General features: G+C 38.9%; 1 pseudogene; it reads left to right on the top strand.

The window, feature by feature from the left end:
- Positions 1–1,107: 1,107 nt before the first annotated feature.
- Positions 1,108–18,542, top strand: part of LOC121426920 — a 30,849-nt pseudogene continuing 13,414 nt past the window's right edge.

The following is an 18,542-nucleotide window of genomic DNA, read 5'->3' as shown; positions in this document are numbered from 1 at the left end:
CGATAATTTGTTGTCTGTTCCTTTATTTTTTTTGATTTTTTTTCATTACTATAAATCCTTCGACTATTTTTAGTGTACCTTTCTCTTCTTTTCTCTCTTCTTTTCTTTCTTTCTTTCTTTCTTTCTTTCTTTCTCTCTCTCTCTCTTTCTCTCTCGGTTCCTGTCTTCCTGTTTTTCTCCCGTCCCATATCATCTATTTCTCGCAATCATCTTCCTCGCTTGGAAACATCTTTTAATTCGAGCTCAAGATTTTTGTGCTTTTTACAAGGAAAACTTGCCCGTCATGTTTGAAAGTCATATCCGCTTAATTCTTCGCTGAAACATAACGGATCATGTCTAATTTGATGATAATCCCTAAACTTCCTAACTCAAAATACCGAGATACACGTGAATGCCTGGGTGCGATGGGAACTTTATATTTTTTTGCTCAAATTAATGTTTCAATCTTTATTTGAGAAAGGAAAAGACAATAACGCAATTTAAATAGGCCTTAAATTCGACGAGTTTCCTTTAAATGATAAATCCATGTTTTTTTTCAGGGGGATGATAAATTAAAGGTCATGTTCCGTATATCAAAACAAATCATACTTTCGTAAATGAAAAACAGATAATTGTTGAACCATTACCTCTGATTGGTTTATTTTATGTGAAATTTAAAGTGAAAGAAGTCTAGGTAACTCGTCTCAAATAATACAGTAATTCAAACGATTAAAAAATACTTCTCTCAAGAAACATGAATATTTTTAAAAATTATTTAAGACACTGATTCTAGCGGCAATATGAATCATTCGGTCATAAAATAATTTGATTTTATTAAAACAACAATCATCATCTAGTGTGTGTGTTGGGAATTTTCCAAATTCTATATCGCATTTAAATGTTGTCTGGAATATTTTCGTGTCTAATTCACACCATTTCTTCAACAAAATTGGGATCTTTTGATAGCAACGACTTTATCAAAAAAATTCTTTATTCATCTTGCAGTAATGTGTTTATCTACTCAATTTTTATTCAATTAAATATCTTTATTTTCGCACGCTGTTCGCTCTCTCAGTGTGAATCCGATGAATAACTTTCGACGCTTACAACTCGCACAGGTTGATGCTCAGTGGAGCATGCGCATGCGACGTGATGCGATTGGTCGAAAGCTTTCGTTACGTCAACGCCCGCTACTAATCATGCTAATTGGTGCCGTGTGCAGAATATTGCCGCACTCAACGAAAGGACTTGCAAAAACAATCAGTTCTTCGTTCATGATCGGTATCATGAGGGATACATAGGTCAACCATGGAATCAAAGCAGTTGTCTTAAACTTCGCCTATGCATCCGATTTGTGTACCATGGCTTCGCGCCAAAAGTGAATTATCATCTTTTGCAAGAGTTAGGTCGTCTGCCTCGAAAAGCAAGCTCCTTACGTGACTGCCTCAATCGGGATAAGCTGTGATCACGGATATTCAGAGATATCCCGGTAAATAGTGCAGGGTAGCTCTAACACATTTTCGTGGGTAGATTTAAAGGCCCGCGTCGCATCCTGCTTTGTTCAACGATGGTATATAAGGGAATAGTGTTTTGAAGCGATCATAAGCTCAGCTTAAACAGAAGATAGGAGAGGAAATGTTGGGCTGACGAATATCCAAATCGGTTTGTCGGAATGAATTTGTGATTTTTACCACAGATGAATGTGTATCCAGTTTAATCTTGGAAACAGTACTATGTCCAAGTGGATTTATTTGTGAATTGTTCGCGCGTGTGTGTGCACTGTACATAGGCCTATGCATCAAAGACTACCAAAAACTTTTGTAATTCATCAATTCAGTTTTATTTAACGATTGGGGAAAATTTAGGATCTATTATATCATGATGTTCAAAATAGGGATGTCTTGGCGATGGTTTACGAGAAGAAAGACCTTGAGGTCTGGTGTTGCCTTTGCGATGCTCACCACAGTCATGATAGTGAGTCTCATACACTCTCACGGACTTGGAGGCAGGACTGGTGGTATGAAAGACCGTAACAAGATCGGGCGAAGAACTGGTGGTAAGGACACTGCAGTGACTTTGGCGGATGCATCACGGAATATCATCCATGTCAGACGAGGGGGTCGAGGGCGTGGTCGGGGCACTGGTAGAGGCGGGGTCGTGATGGGGATGCAACGAAAGCTTGAACAACAAGAGAGTCTGTCGTACTATTTGGGCGGTGATGCTGGTGAGAGGGGGGAAGACAGCCCCCCTCAGAGGGGCATGGATTACTCGAACTCCGAAGAAAGGAGAAGGACGCTGAAGAGTGATGCGGAGAGGGCGCTCTCCTTAAGACAGCAAGACGACGATGGAGACGGTTTCCCAGGTTACTACGATGTGATGGACATGAGGGAGCTGGAAGAGAGGATGGAGAAGAAGAGGGAGAGAGTCCGGAAGAGAAAGAAACAAATCGTTCGCGTGGCGCCACATGGTCATGGCGCTGACGTCATGAAGAAGATGAAACGAGAGAACGCGCAACCAAAGAATGCCAAAGATGGTAAGTTACCAAGAATATTGTACATCCGGTTGATATCGTGCATCTTATGGGTGAAAAGCATGGCATTCATTAGGGATGTTACATGAAACACCGTCACACGAACGGATCTGACTCCAAATCAACCGACAGCGTGTCTTTGGAAGTAAGTTAGCATCCTTCATGATCCTTGATCGGTCTTGGGTCGTTTTTGCCGATGTGAATGTGGCAATGTGGTATGACACAAGACCGGAGTGAGGCAGAATTATTTCTAATCTCGCATAGTATGAGGTTCTTAATTGTAACGTACTTACCAATTCTTGTGATTGTCAATGTGGAATACATCATGGGCCTATTCATGAATACACCAAACATATTAGCCTCGCAGTGTAATGAGCCTGAACCTTTGAAGGGGTCAAAGTACATGGCGTTTTTAAAAAAAAAGTTTCTAAAAAGTTTCGAGCGATCGAAGAGAGCCAGCATGAAATTTGTCCTCTTCAGTTCAAATAACTTTATTTCATTTAAGATTTTGACATACTATTCAGAAATTATATATTTTCACCCTATTCTCTTTCCTTTTCTTGGTCGTGATATATTATTCTTTTTGGGGGGGGGGTGGGGATCATGGCTGCAAGCTAGGTTCCCCCATCAGTACGCCAGTGCATAATCACAACTATTGGATTTGAAGTGCACGTTTACATTCTGAGCTTGCCACTCTTTTTATTTCCTTCATTTGCCCCCCCCCCCCCCCTGTTTGCTTTGGTCTACATTCCAAATGACCCTTCTATATAGCTAGATGTGTCATACACTAAACCTAATTTGATCCAAGAAAAATCCAAGACGAGTCTGCCCTATTGCTGTGTTATCCCAACAACACTCATTCGTAAAACGGTATCCTTTTAGGAAATTGAATCACGATTCTAACAAATGGAATAAGTTATCTCTCCATTCTAGGCCCCTTGTCTTGATGATCTTTAACTACATCTAAATTATAAGTCGTGTACAGTCAGCCCCTATGGAAGACTATTCATCAAGTGGCGGAACTAGAATCTTAAAATGATTGGTTAACATTGGTTTGACTTTTAAAAAATCTGAGCTAGAAGGTCAGACTTGTCACCTGTGTCTGTGATCTGTTACAAAAATGAAGCCCAGAAAATATTGCGTTTGAAAATAATTATTTAGTGCTTCAAAAATTGAAATATAAAGTTACCAGAAACATCTTCTTAATTTCATCCCATACACTTATGTGTACTATTTAGGCGTCTATAAGACACTTATTTACAAAATTGGGGTTTTCCCTGTAGTTTTAGCTTTTCATTCTCAATACTTGTACACATGTTTCATCTTGGTTTGAGATTTTTTTAAATCGGTTGCTCACAAAGTTAAACAATAGCCTACCTTAAAGGGGGAGGGGTGGGCGGAGAGCAAAGGGCAATGTTGGCAGCAAAGGGCGGACAAGTACAAAAAAGTGTGATACTGTTTGTCAAGTTTTGAAGAGCGGAATATGGTACTTTTGAGCACTTATAGATTGAATTTGATAAGATGGCAGCATATCACTCTGGGTTTTTTTTTCGTCATAAAAAAAAGATCAGAGGGGGACTGGGGAAACCCCCTTCCCTTTGGTGCCGCCACTGCATTTATCATTCGAAGTCACTAGATAATATCGGTAGCTTTTATATGTCTGTTCAACGTCGGTTGAAACATTGAAATGTATTCATGAATCATGATGTTAAAGTGTTATGGGAAATTTTGCTACGGTCTTGGTTGCTATGGATACAACATGAATACGGAAATGGCGTTACATGAATGACACACCTTTCTGCAAGGTGTATGAGTCTTTATCATACACTTCGTGAGTGAATCATTTTCTTTCTTTTCTTATTTTCTCTATACTACGGATGCACCATTTTAGTACTTTTTTTTCTATGGTTATGAAAATGATGATCTTAATTGATATGATCTCCATTAATATCATCATTAATTACAACTATTACTACTACTACTACTACTACTACTACTACTACTACTACTACTACTACTACTACTACTACTACTACTACTACTACTACTACTACTACTACTACTACTACTACTACTTCTACTACTACTATTACTACTACTACCACTACTACCACCACTACTACCACCACCACCACCACCACCACCACCACTACCACTACTACTACTACTACTACTACTACTACTTCTTCTACTACTTCTACCACTACTACCACTACTACTCCTATACTTCTGCTATTGTCATGATGATTATATAAGTTCTGATTGATTATTATACATTATCATCATTAATTACAACTATTACTACTACTACTACTACTACTACTACTACTACTACTACTACTACTACTACTACTACTACTACTACTACTACTACTACTACTACTACTACTTCTTCTTCTACTACTTCTACCACTACTACCACTACTACCACTACTACCACTACTACTACTACTACTACTACTACTACTACTACTACTACTACTACTACTACTACTACTACTACTTCTACCACCACTACTACCACTACTACTACTACTACTACTACTACTACTACTACTACTACTACTACTACTACTACTACTACTACTACTACTACTACCACCACCACCACCACCACCACCACTACTACTACTACTACCACTACTACTACCACCACTACTGCCACCACTACTACTACTACTCCTATACTTCTGCTATTGTCATGATGATTATATAAGTTCTGATTAATTATTATACATGTAGCTATTTCCCACAATGCGTTGCAACGCCATGACGTAGAGACGATGGACCAAAATACCCCTGTATTAATCTTTTCTAATCCCAAGGAGTGCACGAGGAGGGGTGTAACTCAAATCAGGATTAATTACGGGTTAGGTTTAAACCACTGAGGTCGGTCCCTTTCACTTGATGTTGAGTCGGATCTTAAGTCGAGATGGATTAATATTCAGAATCATGGCATGTCTGCGCAAAATAAAGGTGTTTATGTTTTGGGCTCACCACTGATAAGCAATCCGCTAAATATAAACTGATCCCGGCTAGAAATGGAATTAGGTTGGGCGACGAGACGCTTAATTAATTGCTACCTGACATTCGCGATAACCAGTTTATTTATCAACTTGAAGTCACAAATGTGGTCGTATAATGTGTGGACTCTAAATGAATAAACTAGGAGACTGAAACGATTAAAAAATAAACTTATATTCTCCCTGCATTTTATACGTCATTGTAATCCGAGTTTAAGCAGTCTTGGCATCCCAGTTACCGCTTAAACATGTCGGTTGTATTAGAGTATCATTAATTTTAAAATGTCAAATTTAATGCACGAGTCCTTCGGATTTCTAAAAAAGGTGAGAAATTTCCTGTTATAAACATTCATTTTCTGATAAATTTGTGATAACATTTGTCCTCTGCCTTTCGATATGCAATGCCATGTTAGTATTTGACTCACTTATCTTCAGTGATCTTGACCAAAATAATCTTGTTTTGCTTTTGTAATTCGAGAGATATTTCAACCTTAGTTAATGTTTTGTCATGTTTATCAAGCTCCATTAACGTATTGCGTCACAATATTAAAGCATTCAACTTGGATAAAGAAAGAAGAAGATGGAGAAGGAGAAGAAGGGGAAACAAGGGAAAAAATAATAAGAAGAGGAATAGAAGGGATAAGAAAAAAAGGGAGGAGAGATAGGATAAGCAGGATGAGGAGAACATATAGAAGAAGAAACTAGTGAAGTGATAGAAAAGAAGGTGATGAAGAAGAAAATGTTAAGGAACAGAAGAGGAAGGCGAAGGAGAAGAAGGAGGAGGAAGAAAATAAGGAAAGTTTGCATGTTTAGATCGTAAGCATGCAGGAAAAGACGGCGATGCAGCATTTCAATCAAATTGAAACTCCCTCACTCTAAACGTGGAGCATTGTGGCCCAGTGGATTAGTTTCGGACTTTGAGACAGAGGGTCGTGGGTTCGAATCCCAGCCACGGCGTAATTTCCTCCAGCAAGAAACTGATCCACAATGTGCTCCACTCAACCCAAGTGAGGTAAATGGGTACCGGTAGGAAGTAAGTCCTTGAAAAGTTGTGTGCACTATGAACGCCTAGTTTAATTTAGCCGGGTAATATAGGAGCGCCTTGAGCACCTAACAAGGTGGATATGTGCGCAATATAAATACCCTATATTATTATTATTAAATGCTTTTCAACTCCATAGACGATTGAAAAAAAAACCCACAACATAATTATACCATAGAGCTATTACAGAAATAGCTCTATGATTATACCGAAGACAGAAAGACTGTATGTTACTTTAACCATTTTAATATTGATAGAAGAATGGAAGTTCATGTTCCACTTTCAGAATCTCCCACCTCTTTTTGTTCATGGCCCACTGAAAGCTGGAGGAAGCATGTATTTGGGATCAAAACAAGAACAGAGGGGGTGTAGAGAGATCGGGTGGGGGTGATCGGCTAAGCCGTGTTTCCTCCTCGTATTACCCCTCTTATATAAAATGATTTATGATTAATGGAACATTAATGATCCACATCCCAAGTTTAATTGCATCCTTCACCATCCTGCGACTGAGAAATAACACAATGCCTTCCCTCTTTGGCTGTTGGTCTGGTGGTATGGTACTATGGAATAATATTACAGAAGCATAATAGCGAGAAGGGTGTCAAATTTATGTTTGCTTGTATCGAAAATAAATGAGTGAGCGACAAAAGAAAGGATCAAAATGAAAATACATTTTTTTGTATATATTGTGAGTGACATCAAAAGTATAATACATCATATTCTTACTTTTTCTTCTTCCTTTCCTTGGTTCCTTTCAATGGTCGTAGAATTCCCCTTTTTTTGGGGGGGGGGGCAAGTGCCACTCATCCCCCACTTCTATACGCTAGTGTAGTGGTCTCTATGGTACTTATGGCAGTAAATGGCAGAATCATTGTAATTCTATGTGTTTGTGAAACGGAGCACTGGTGGATTTAAAAATTGGCGAAACATTCATTCTGAATCGGTTTCTGATTTATCCCTTCTGTGCACTTTAAGCTGGTTAAGTGCAATCATCTTGCTGAATCTTGGCATGCTTTCAGCCTCTAGTTTTAGAAGCCACCATGACCTCGCTTGAACCAGATACGAAACACACAAAGCAAACGAAAGAAATCCCTACGATTCAGTGATTCCGCGAGATGATAAGTCGTTTGACTCATTTCACCCCCCCCCCTTCTTTAGGTTCTTAAAACTTTCCTATTTCATTTTACTTGTAAGGGCTGCGGGCCTATATCGTTGATCCACACAAGTTTTCTCCAACATGACTACATGACTCAACCACACCAACGAAGCCGACTCCAGACCGATCAAAGCTTTACGTTATAGTTTCAATTATTGTATATTATCGGTCGGTTTGTAATCTGTGCGTGTGTGTGTGTGTATGCGACTGTAACATTATTCGTTAACCATGATGTATCGCCGCGTGGCGACTTTATGCCTATCTTCTGAGACATCTTTTTCATGGTGTGAGAGAGAAAATGCCCAGACTTATTTTGATCATGGTGCGGCTGTTATTGTGTCATCTCAATATTTTGTCATGAAATGAATCAGGCGCATGGTTGCCCTTTCAGGCTTGAGTTCTTCCCCCTTTCCAGCAGTCGACTCTGACCATACCAGGCATTTGCGTACAAAGCGCCGGGGGGGGGGGGGGCTTGAATACCAAAGTTGAAGAAACAAATTGGTATAGGGTCCGATCCTTAACGTCACTTCAACCATGGGGGTGTTTTCATAAACTGAAGCATAGTGTCAGTGATTTTCACTTTCAAATTTGCTCTGAGCCAATCAGATGCAAGATTTCAGTAGCTTGTAACAATAGTCAGTTGAAATGACTGTGTACCTGTTTCATGGAATGCCCCCTCTCCTTTGCCGTTATCAAATTGGGCAGAGGAATCGACATAAATTCAGTTCATTACAGACGAGATTTAACAAATTGACAATGATGACTTTCGCCAAACTAACTGCCGAAGGGGTGCACAGATTAGAAATATAAGTCATACATCATAAGCTGACCTACAATTATAATGCCTTGTACAATTTTCTTCAAAACACAAACATGACAAATGCGTAGCCGTGTTGTGATGCTTGTCAAAACGGTATAGACATGTAGTCTGGAATACCTGTCCGAAAGAGCGGGAAATTAAATTTGTATTATGATTGAGGATTAGACAACAGTTGTTGTCTGCTTAATCTGCCTGTCAAACTATGCTCTTTATGAGAACTGACTGAAAGGCTTGGTAGTTGACAATCATAATCATGACCACTGTTACTGCTGGATGCAATGTCGGATTGACCTGAGACAAAGTTAATATCAAACTACAAGTATGTTACTGCATATTCAATCTGAAAGGGATAAAGATGTTTTAGTTATATGGAATAGAAAAAAAGTGAATAAGACTTGATAAAAAAATATTTCGTGAATGTTTTATTTTATAGTTTTGGAACTTTTGTCGTGACATTTAGACATCAATTCTGTGTCTTATTCGGCAATGTGTACTTAAAAAAAAATAAAGTGACACCTTTGTTGAAAAATAGGGTCAATCTGGTTAAACGTTAATTTCCTTAATTATTATTTATTATGATTAACACCTCTTGTAATGATCTCTTGGCCGCAAAACTGTTTTACAAGACGGAAGAACAGCAGCAGATTAATATATGAAAATGGGAGTATAACAAAGAGCAAGAGGATGTCCTATAAAATAGAAAAACACAGAAAGAAAGCGCTAAAAATACATGTAGACCCCCTTCGCTCCCTCCCCCCAAAAAGAATAGCAACATTTTACTACGACTGATAAAACATATACAAAGAATAGGCCCACGATAAGACAACAGGGGTGTAGTCTTCTTAAATTAGCGTTAGCCGGTTGGCGCGAGAAGGCAGTTTATATATCTCCCTGATTTTAATAATATGTTTCCTGAACAAACAATCTATAATAAGACAATATGTAGGATTAGGTATTAGACTGAATGATCATATCAAATTGTGATAGGTAGACTGTCAGTTTGATTGAGCATGGACCCATGGATTGAGTGACCAAGCGTTCTCGTCGAGTGATGACCAGTCACCGACTGACCAGGCTGACTGACCATTGAATGACCGTTAACTGACCATTACTTATTTGTGGTCTTCAAATGCTGGACGTAATCTTTTATCTCACGTGCCTGATACTATTTTTACTACACTTCTGACAGGATGGACCTATAACATTATAAGATTAGTTTGAATTATTTTAATTGGTTTGTATGTTTGTTGATTTAATTTTTGATGTCATAATACAAAATACGTCGTACAACATATTTCAATCAAAGACTTAATACAATGGGTGGGACGGCCCATATCAGAGCTATTTTCTTAACAAGTGGAATGCCTCTGGCCGTCTCACCTGCATCACGCAGTTCAACATAGCAGCAGTGCTGACTTTGAAAACTATTATAACTCGCACAAGATGTTCAGTGATACTTGGTTACTCTTATTTCCACGTTTTATGAACTAGACCAATACACTTACAGAGATAGGAAGGTAATTCAACAAATACCCCCAATGTGGCCAAAGTTCATTGACCTCACATGACCTTCGACCTTGATCATGTGACCTGAATCTTGCACAGGATATTCAGTGATACTTGATTACTCTTATGTCCAAGTTTCAAAAGTCAGATCAATTAACTTGCAAAGTTATGATGGTAATTCAACAGATACCCCCATTATGGCCAAAGTTCATTGACCTTGGTCATGTGACCTAAAATGCGCACAGGATGTTCAGTGATACTAGATTACTCTTACATGTATATCCAAGTTTTATGAACTAGACCAGCCATTCTCAATTACTTTTTTTGAAGCGCCACATTTCTTGTTGAGAATCTGTAATGCGCCACTATCCATTACGCAAACCAGCAGAGTATTTCGGAAGGGGTCCAGAGGCCCCTGGTGGGGGTCGAGGGGGCAGAGCCCCCAGAGGTTTTGGAATATGAGGCATTTTAAACTGCCCAGAGGGGCTCTAATTGATATCAACAGAAGAAATACAAATGCCAACAAACTACACAATATTAACATTAAAAGAAAAATGACCAGTGACTTTTTCACAACACATGATACTAGTTCAGACTGTTATGCACCAAATCTATTGGCTGAAGCAATTTAGTGGCCTAATGAGTAAAAAAAAAAAAAACGAGTGGGCTAGATATGGCAGCTGAAGCAAAAATATTGAACTTTTCAATACAAAAATCTTTATTTGGACTTAAAATTAAGAGAATAATGCAATGTTCCACTCTTTCCCTTTCCTTTTCTCCTTTTTTTCTTGGCTGTGAAACACTGGGGGGGGGGGGGGGGCAATCCCCAATCAAAATTTCTCGCCGTTGAAATAGAAATCCTACAAACGGGGTTTTCATATCACTTGTGTGGCACATAAACTTTGTACAGCATAGAATATATAAAAAGGAGAACACCATCGATCCTCCATAATAGGGGTTATCGAGTGCTAAATTGGACAAAATTAGAGGAAATCAATTAGCAATTAAGTGTCAAGAAAAGAGTTTTTGTTTTCTCTTTGTATTAAAATGATCACCAAATCCTTATTTCCAGGTTACTGCTAGATACATTTTTTCTCACCAATTTTTCCTTATATTTACTTTTTTTCATACCGATTCCCAAGCGCCACTCCGCAAGGCTCGGTGCGCCACAAGTGGCGCGCGCGCCACCATTTGAGAATCCCTGAACTAGACCAACATACTTTCAAAGTTATGATGGTAATTCAACAAATACCCCCAATTCGGCCAAAGTTCATTGACCCTAAATGACCTTTGACCTTGATCATGTGACCTGAAACTTGCACAGGATGTTCAGTGATACTTGATTACTATTATGTCCAAGTTTAATGAACTAGGTCCATATATTTTCTAAGTTATGATGACATTTCAAAACCTTAACCTCGGGTTAAGATTTCGATGTTGATTCCCCCAACATGGTCTAAGTTCATTGACCCTAAATGACCTTTGACCTTGGTCATGTGACATGAAACTCTATTAGGATGTTCAGTAATACTTGATTAACCTTATGGCCAAGTTCCATGAACTAGGTCCATATACTTTCTAAGTTATGATGTCATTTCAAAAACTTAACCTCAGGTTAAGATTTGATGTTGACGCCGCCGCCGTCGCCGTCGGAAAAGCGGCGCCTATAGTCTCACTCTGCTATGCAGGTGAGACAAAAACTCTGTTCTTCCATACATGTGGTTCATGATTTATCCCTTTGTGTTTCTTTATTTATGTTTGAATATGTTTACTTATTGATTCTTTTATTCATTCATCAATCCATCCTTTAATTCATTCATTCATTCATTTATTCATTCATTCATTCAATCAATCATTCATTCATACATTCATGCATTCATTCATTCATATTCATTCATTCATTTATCTATTCAGTTAGATCAAGCTATCGATTTATCATTTTATGCATCTCTCAAATTTAGTTAGTCATCTTTATCAACGATTTTAAAAAGAGTTACAAGCCCTTTGATCGTGACAGTTTTACACAATTTCCCCCATTAATCAAACTACCATGGCACCGTCACCGGCTATGATAATTCGATAGCTTACTAACATTATCCCTCATATTCAGTGTATTACGGGAGTTTATGCAATATTTCACCATGTTTTCAGGTCTTCACGCAGCTGGTATACGAAAACAAAGAGAACCACGGCATGCCTGGAAATGAGTAAAGCCGATGGTATAAATCCTTTGTTACAAACATGATAACATAATACGTGAACACATAACTTTTTGACTCATCAATTTACATCTTCAAGTGCATACTCGGCTGTCTTAAGACTCAATTAGGGGTTTATTTAGTTGATGAGGTGTCTATATTTGTTGAATGAGTAATTAAATGTGATTACTGAGGTGTCAGACAATCAGCGGGATTTAGTGGATGGGGGCTGCGGGGAAAGCCGGGGTTGGAGCGCGACAGAACATCGTCGCAAACACGGCATTTGTCTCACAAATTACCTAGTGTTTAACAACAGTCATGTATGTATCACTAGATCAATGGGATTAAGGGATCAATAAGGGCAATGCGAAGAATATAGAATTGTATTGTTTTAAAACGCATGTTATGTAAACAATAGAATTAGAGGGATTTAAAAACATTTGTTTCTTTGTCGTCTTGAGGCACATTCCTTGAAGGATCGTTTTGTTGATAAATGGTTCGTGCTGGTGAAATATAAGAAAAGGAGGGGAGGGGAGGAGGAGGGGGGGAGGAGAAGGAGGAGGAGGAGGAGGAGGGGGAGGAGGGGGAAGAGGAGGAGAGGGGAGGAGGAGGAGAGGGGAGGAGGAGGAGGGGGAGGAGGAGGAAGGGGAGGAGGAGGAGGGGGGAGGAGGGGGAAGAGGAGGAGAGGGGAGGAGGAGGAGGAGGAAGGGGAGGAGGAGGAGGAGGAGGGGGGAGGAGGAGGAGGAGGAGGAGGGGGGAGGAGGAGGAGGGGGAGGGGGAGGAGGAGGAGGGGGAGGGGAGGAGGAGGAGGGGGGGGAGGGGAGGAGGAAAGAGTTCAAGTTAAAAGGGGCTACTTGTGTGCATCCCCTCCGCAAGGGCACATTTAACGCACGCTCGCCATGCTCGCTGAGTATTCACACTCGAACCCTGATCATGCTGATTGTACTTCATCGCCGTTAGCTAGCACCAACATCAATTTCATGAGTAGGCAGTCAGGGGCGATCCAGGGCGCGTGAGGTGGGCGGAACATCCCTGCCCCCCGTCTGGATTTTGTCATAATTTATCTTTACATCACTCGTGTCAATCCCAATTCATCTCCTTATAATTTATGGGCATGTGATTTTTTTTGTACGAAATTCATTACAAATTCCATCGATTCAAAGGAATTCAGTTAGTCGAATTTTAGATTATTTAAAATAAAATTTTGAAAATCTAAACCTCCAGTAATAGAAATTCATCAAAACCCCCAACTAATTCCAGTTAGCTATTGTCAGCTGTTAAGTAATTATAGCCGGCCCAAATTTATGGAAAATTTATGGAAAAAGTAAATTTGTTTAATTTATTTTCTTTCAACAACTCTGTGTCTATTTTATGAGAATAAAAGTTATAGTTTTTTGATTTACTGCCTTGCGATCTAGACACAATATTATGATCATATCGCTTATTCTATTTCTCTATCTAGAATAGCAAAAGTCAAATGGGAATGTATTCAACTAGGTTAAGCATCTTGGAATATATAAGCCTGGGGACATTTTCACGATGGCTCTTGAGTCGGTGATTTTTACTGACTAATTTCCTCCCTGCAGCTAATCAGATGCAAGGGTTTCTCGTATAGGTTTTTTCACAATTGTCGGTGACAAAAGAATAAAAGATGCACGCTAAGAAATAAAGGTTCAAAAGTGAACCCCGAAAGGTTGACGAAAAATCAGCACCCTATGGGTTCAAAAATTGAACCCCTGGTTGGGGTTCATTTTTGCACCCTGCGTGTTCAAAACTGCACCCCTAGGGGTTCAATTTAAAATTTAGGGGTGCAGTTTTGAACCCGCAGGGTGCAAAAATGAACCCCAACCAAGGGTTCAATTTTTGAACCCATAGGGTGCTGATGTTGCATCAACCTTTCGGGGTTCAATTTTGAACCTTTATTTCTTAGTGTGTGTGTAATGAAACCAACCCCTAACTCCACCCATCCTTTCCTTCATAGACGTCCCTGGTGTGTTCCACATGCAGCCCTATGCCGCAGTCTCACTATACCAGATGAGACTGCAAAGAGACTGGCGCCAACGCCATTCACAATCATGTATATATTAGTTATGAGCGGTATGAAGTCGGATTCTTCGATGTAACAAGTTCATTTTCTGCTGACGAATTTTAATCACCCCACAACAGGAATGAATTAAGCTGTGTCATTATTGAACAGTTGTCTTAGGTAAATCGATATCCAATGACTTAGATGAATACTCACCCACTGGCGGATACAGGGGGGGGGGGCACATCCGGCTCGCTACCCCCTTTTGAGAGTCATGATAAAGAAATGTAATGTAATATGCAATTTTTATCCAAGTGTGCCCCCCCCCCTTTGAAAGCCAGGACATTTTTTTCTTATATTTTTTATTTGCCAACGGAATGACCTTAAATTTTAGGTGAAAACTTTTTTTTGCTTGTAAAATTTCCATCGGGAAAATGTGCCCCCCTGGTCACACCAACATAACCGTCTCCAAACCGAGCGATTTTTTTTGTCATTAGCAATTCCTATCCTCTCTTTATTTTCCTTCTTTTTTTTCGTATGCGTCGTTTATCGGGATGGGAGGGGGATGAATTATTCTGATTTAATTAAATTGTAAATGAAAAAAAAAACCTTGTTCAACCTGAGATTTATCTATAGTTTGTATTAGAAGTGCACACGTGTTTGCGTTTTAAATTCTAATCGTATATATATTTCCAGAAGATTATGTTCTGTATTACTATTCCCTTTGTGATTATAAATTTTGTCAAGAAATGTGTACAGATTGATTCTAAGTTTACTTTTGGAATAATCTAGTTGAAATGTTTATGTATGAACTCTGAATCAATTATGTCAATGATTTCATATTATACACGATTTTCATATGTTACAGTGAGGAAAAATCAAATATGATTTTAGAACTAAAAATAAATAAACAAATGAATATATAAATATATATAAAAATAAATATATGTATAAATATAAAAATGAATAAGTAAATGTATAAATGAATAAATGAATGAATGAATAAATAAATAGATCAATGAATAAATAACGTTATGGCTTTGATTAGTTTCGAGTCGGACTGTAATATGTGGGGCTTTCGTTCCCTATTTTAGTGGTCTAGACATGCTTTTTGATACATCCTTTGTAGACCCTGGGAAGCCCTTATGACAAAGACCTAGGTCATAGATACACGAATGTCCTTGTGATTGCAGAATCGTTTTAAAGCGCCAAATACTACATCGATGAAGTAATAAGGAAGGTTAGGCTCATCCGATTTGAAAGCATTTTCAACTTCAGCATGTTCAGCCAACAACATGATGTCGAGGGTGTGTTGTTTTCCAAGATAAGCCAAGTGAAGGACCGGTCATTACTTTCTGTTACTTGTTTTGTATATACATTCAAATTGGCCTGAAACGGAATGAATCAATTGGCAAATATAGAGTAATACCAACATGACCAAGGAGCTGCTACACTGTCAAAAATTTTATCCTTAAAATAAAATAATTTCCTTGCAGCAGAACACCTGTAATCTTACCAGATTGCGAAATCTTACAGGATATTTGTATTTGGTGTATGGATCCTAAATATCCTTAAAGAAGACACCCTTTCCCCCTTTTTGAACAGACCTGTTCTGTTAAATTGAAGAAAAAAATCCTGTTTTATGATTCTGTTATTGCTTTCTGAAAAATCTTATTTTTTCTGTAAAATCAGGATTTTTTTAACAGTGTAAATTGTCAACGCTTGAACAACATTTGACTCTGGTGTATATACTGTTCGGATTTTTTATGTGTGCATCTGCACCCTCGCCACTAATTTTCATGAAATATGTTGAGGGGTTACATTGTATTGCAATCATGGAGCTAACATGCCGTAATTTTTAAAAGCATAATTTCCATCGAACTTCTTAATTTCCGGCCGACCAGGGTTACTTTCATCACAAATGACATGTTTGTGCTGCTCGTTTGCTTCGCTCTCTTGCATGTAAAAATTATTTTAACAAACTTTAAAGGTTTGTCAAGACAGGTCGGTCTTGTGTTTCACCATTTTCAATGAAATGCCTACTTCAGGAAACTGTTAGGCTACAATGAGGGATCGTTATAAGGCCCTTTTCGAACATGACAACCCCCCCCCCCACATTCAAACCACGGCACTCCTTGAAATTTTTATTCAAAAGGGTTTAACTTGTATATAGACTGTTTATTGACCGAGTAGGCCTAATGATGAAGTCTTTACCCTTTACACACGTGGGACCAGGTATTAAGAGGGTAGAGGTAATTGATTGTGGCATGACCCATATTTCTTGATTACTCAACCGCCCTTTAGCAATCATGGGAAAATCTAATTGATTGAGATCTTCAGGCGGTTCTTAACTTCTACGTTTTTCTTCTTCTCAAGAGTTCAAAGTAACATGTAGGAAACTAGGAATCAACACAGGTCTTGATGCTGAGGAGGGGATGGGGGGGGCAGGAGCGGATCCAGGATTTTCCAAAGCAGGGGGGGGGGGGAATTTTCCCGATGAAAATTTGACAAGCAAATAAAAAAAAATCACCTAAAACTGAAGGACATTTCGGGAAATTTGACAACCAAGCCCTCATCAAAAAGGGTTTTCACCTCAATTGAAGGTCATTTCGTCGGCTGTGGGGGCAAGGGTCGGCTATGATGGCCCAGGATCCGCCACTGGGTAAGGAGAGCATTTTTCATAGGTAAGGAGGGGTTAGGAACTGAGCGTTTTTCCTACGAACTTTCCTTATCGGCGTTGTTCTCCCGTCCTAATACGCGCATGAATATTCTTCATGTTCTTGAACATGAGTTTAGAGATCAATAGAGTAATTACACTGCAAAAACTCTTGTGTTGATTTAACTCCAGCCAGGAATCTATATATGTCCACACTAGAGAAGTGTTAAACAACACCAGTTTCGTTTTGGTCTAACACCAGATAGGTGTTAATACTACACCAATTAGTATCAAAACAGCATCGGTTTGATTCCAAACTGGTGTTGTTTCAATACTTCTCTGGTGTGGACATATAGATTCTGGGCTGGTGTTAAATCAACACCGGAGTTTTTGCAGTGTAGCAACATTTTGTAATTATTATGGTCTCTTGGTGCTATTGGATAATCCATGCGGATAAAATGGAATGTTAGCAGGTTCGAATCCCACATGGGCAACCAGTGGCGTACCGTGGGTCACGGCATGGGGGGGAGCAAAAACTTCGAGTCGCTTAGGGAGCGCGCGAAGCGCGTTCAGTTGCCAGGTATACTGACCTATTAGACACATTTTAAGGACATGCAGTGACATTAAACAGATGTATGTCACTGATTAAATAATGCCAGCGCGAAGCGCGAGCTGATTTTTTTTATACTCAGACCTAAAACAGGACATTATAAGCAATTTATTGTAATCATGGTACTGTCTCGCTAAATAAACAATGCGAGCAAGAAGCGCGAGCTGAAATTTTTGTATATATTGACCCCCAAGCAGGGACATTTTAAAGACTATATTTTAGGAATCCATTAAGAGTATAAATATCTCAGCACAGTCATCTAATGCTAGTGCCATCCTTTGTTGATACTGTTAGAATTACATCTAAACACATGAAGCACTTTTTGTAGTCATTTTAATTATGATTATCATACGCATCTCACTAATCAAATACTACGAGCGCGAAGCGCGAGCTGAAAATTTAAGAAATTCAGACCTGAAGAGGACCATTCTAAGGCTTAGGAATTCATTAAGACCGTACGTAATTTACTAACCAAATAATGCGAGCGCGAAGCACGAGCTGATTTTTTCTATATATTTACCCCAAACATGGATATTTGAAGGACTATTTTTTCAGGAATCCATTTAGAGTATACCAGTAATATCACACCATAGTCATCTAATGCGAGTGCCAAGTGCTTTCTGATTTTGTTAGAATTACATCTAAACACATGAAGCACTTTTTGTTGTCATAGTCGTACGCATCTCACTAATCAAATACTGCGAGCGCGAAGCGCGAGCTGAAAATTTAGGAGATTCAGATCTGAAAAGGAGCATTCTAAGGCTTGTTTGTAGGAATTCACTAAGAGTAAGACGTATTTCACTAACTAAATTATTCGAGCGCGAAGCGCGAGCTGAAAATTTTTGATATTCAGATCAGAAAAATTTACATTTTAAGAACTGATTTTAGGAATTCATAAAGAGCAGACATCTCACCAATCAACTAATGCGAACGTTAGCACGGGCAGGAAATGTTTTATATCAAGACCTTAAAATTGGGCAATCACTTTAATTAGTA

The sequence above is a fragment of the Lytechinus variegatus genome, chromosome 13 (assembly GCF_018143015.1).
Source record: "Lytechinus variegatus isolate NC3 chromosome 13, Lvar_3.0, whole genome shotgun sequence".
In the NCBI taxonomy this organism is placed as follows: domain Eukaryota; kingdom Metazoa; phylum Echinodermata; class Echinoidea; order Temnopleuroida; family Toxopneustidae; genus Lytechinus; species Lytechinus variegatus.
Note: the sequence above shows the minus strand (reverse complement) of the source record. Positions and strands in the feature narration are given on the sequence as shown.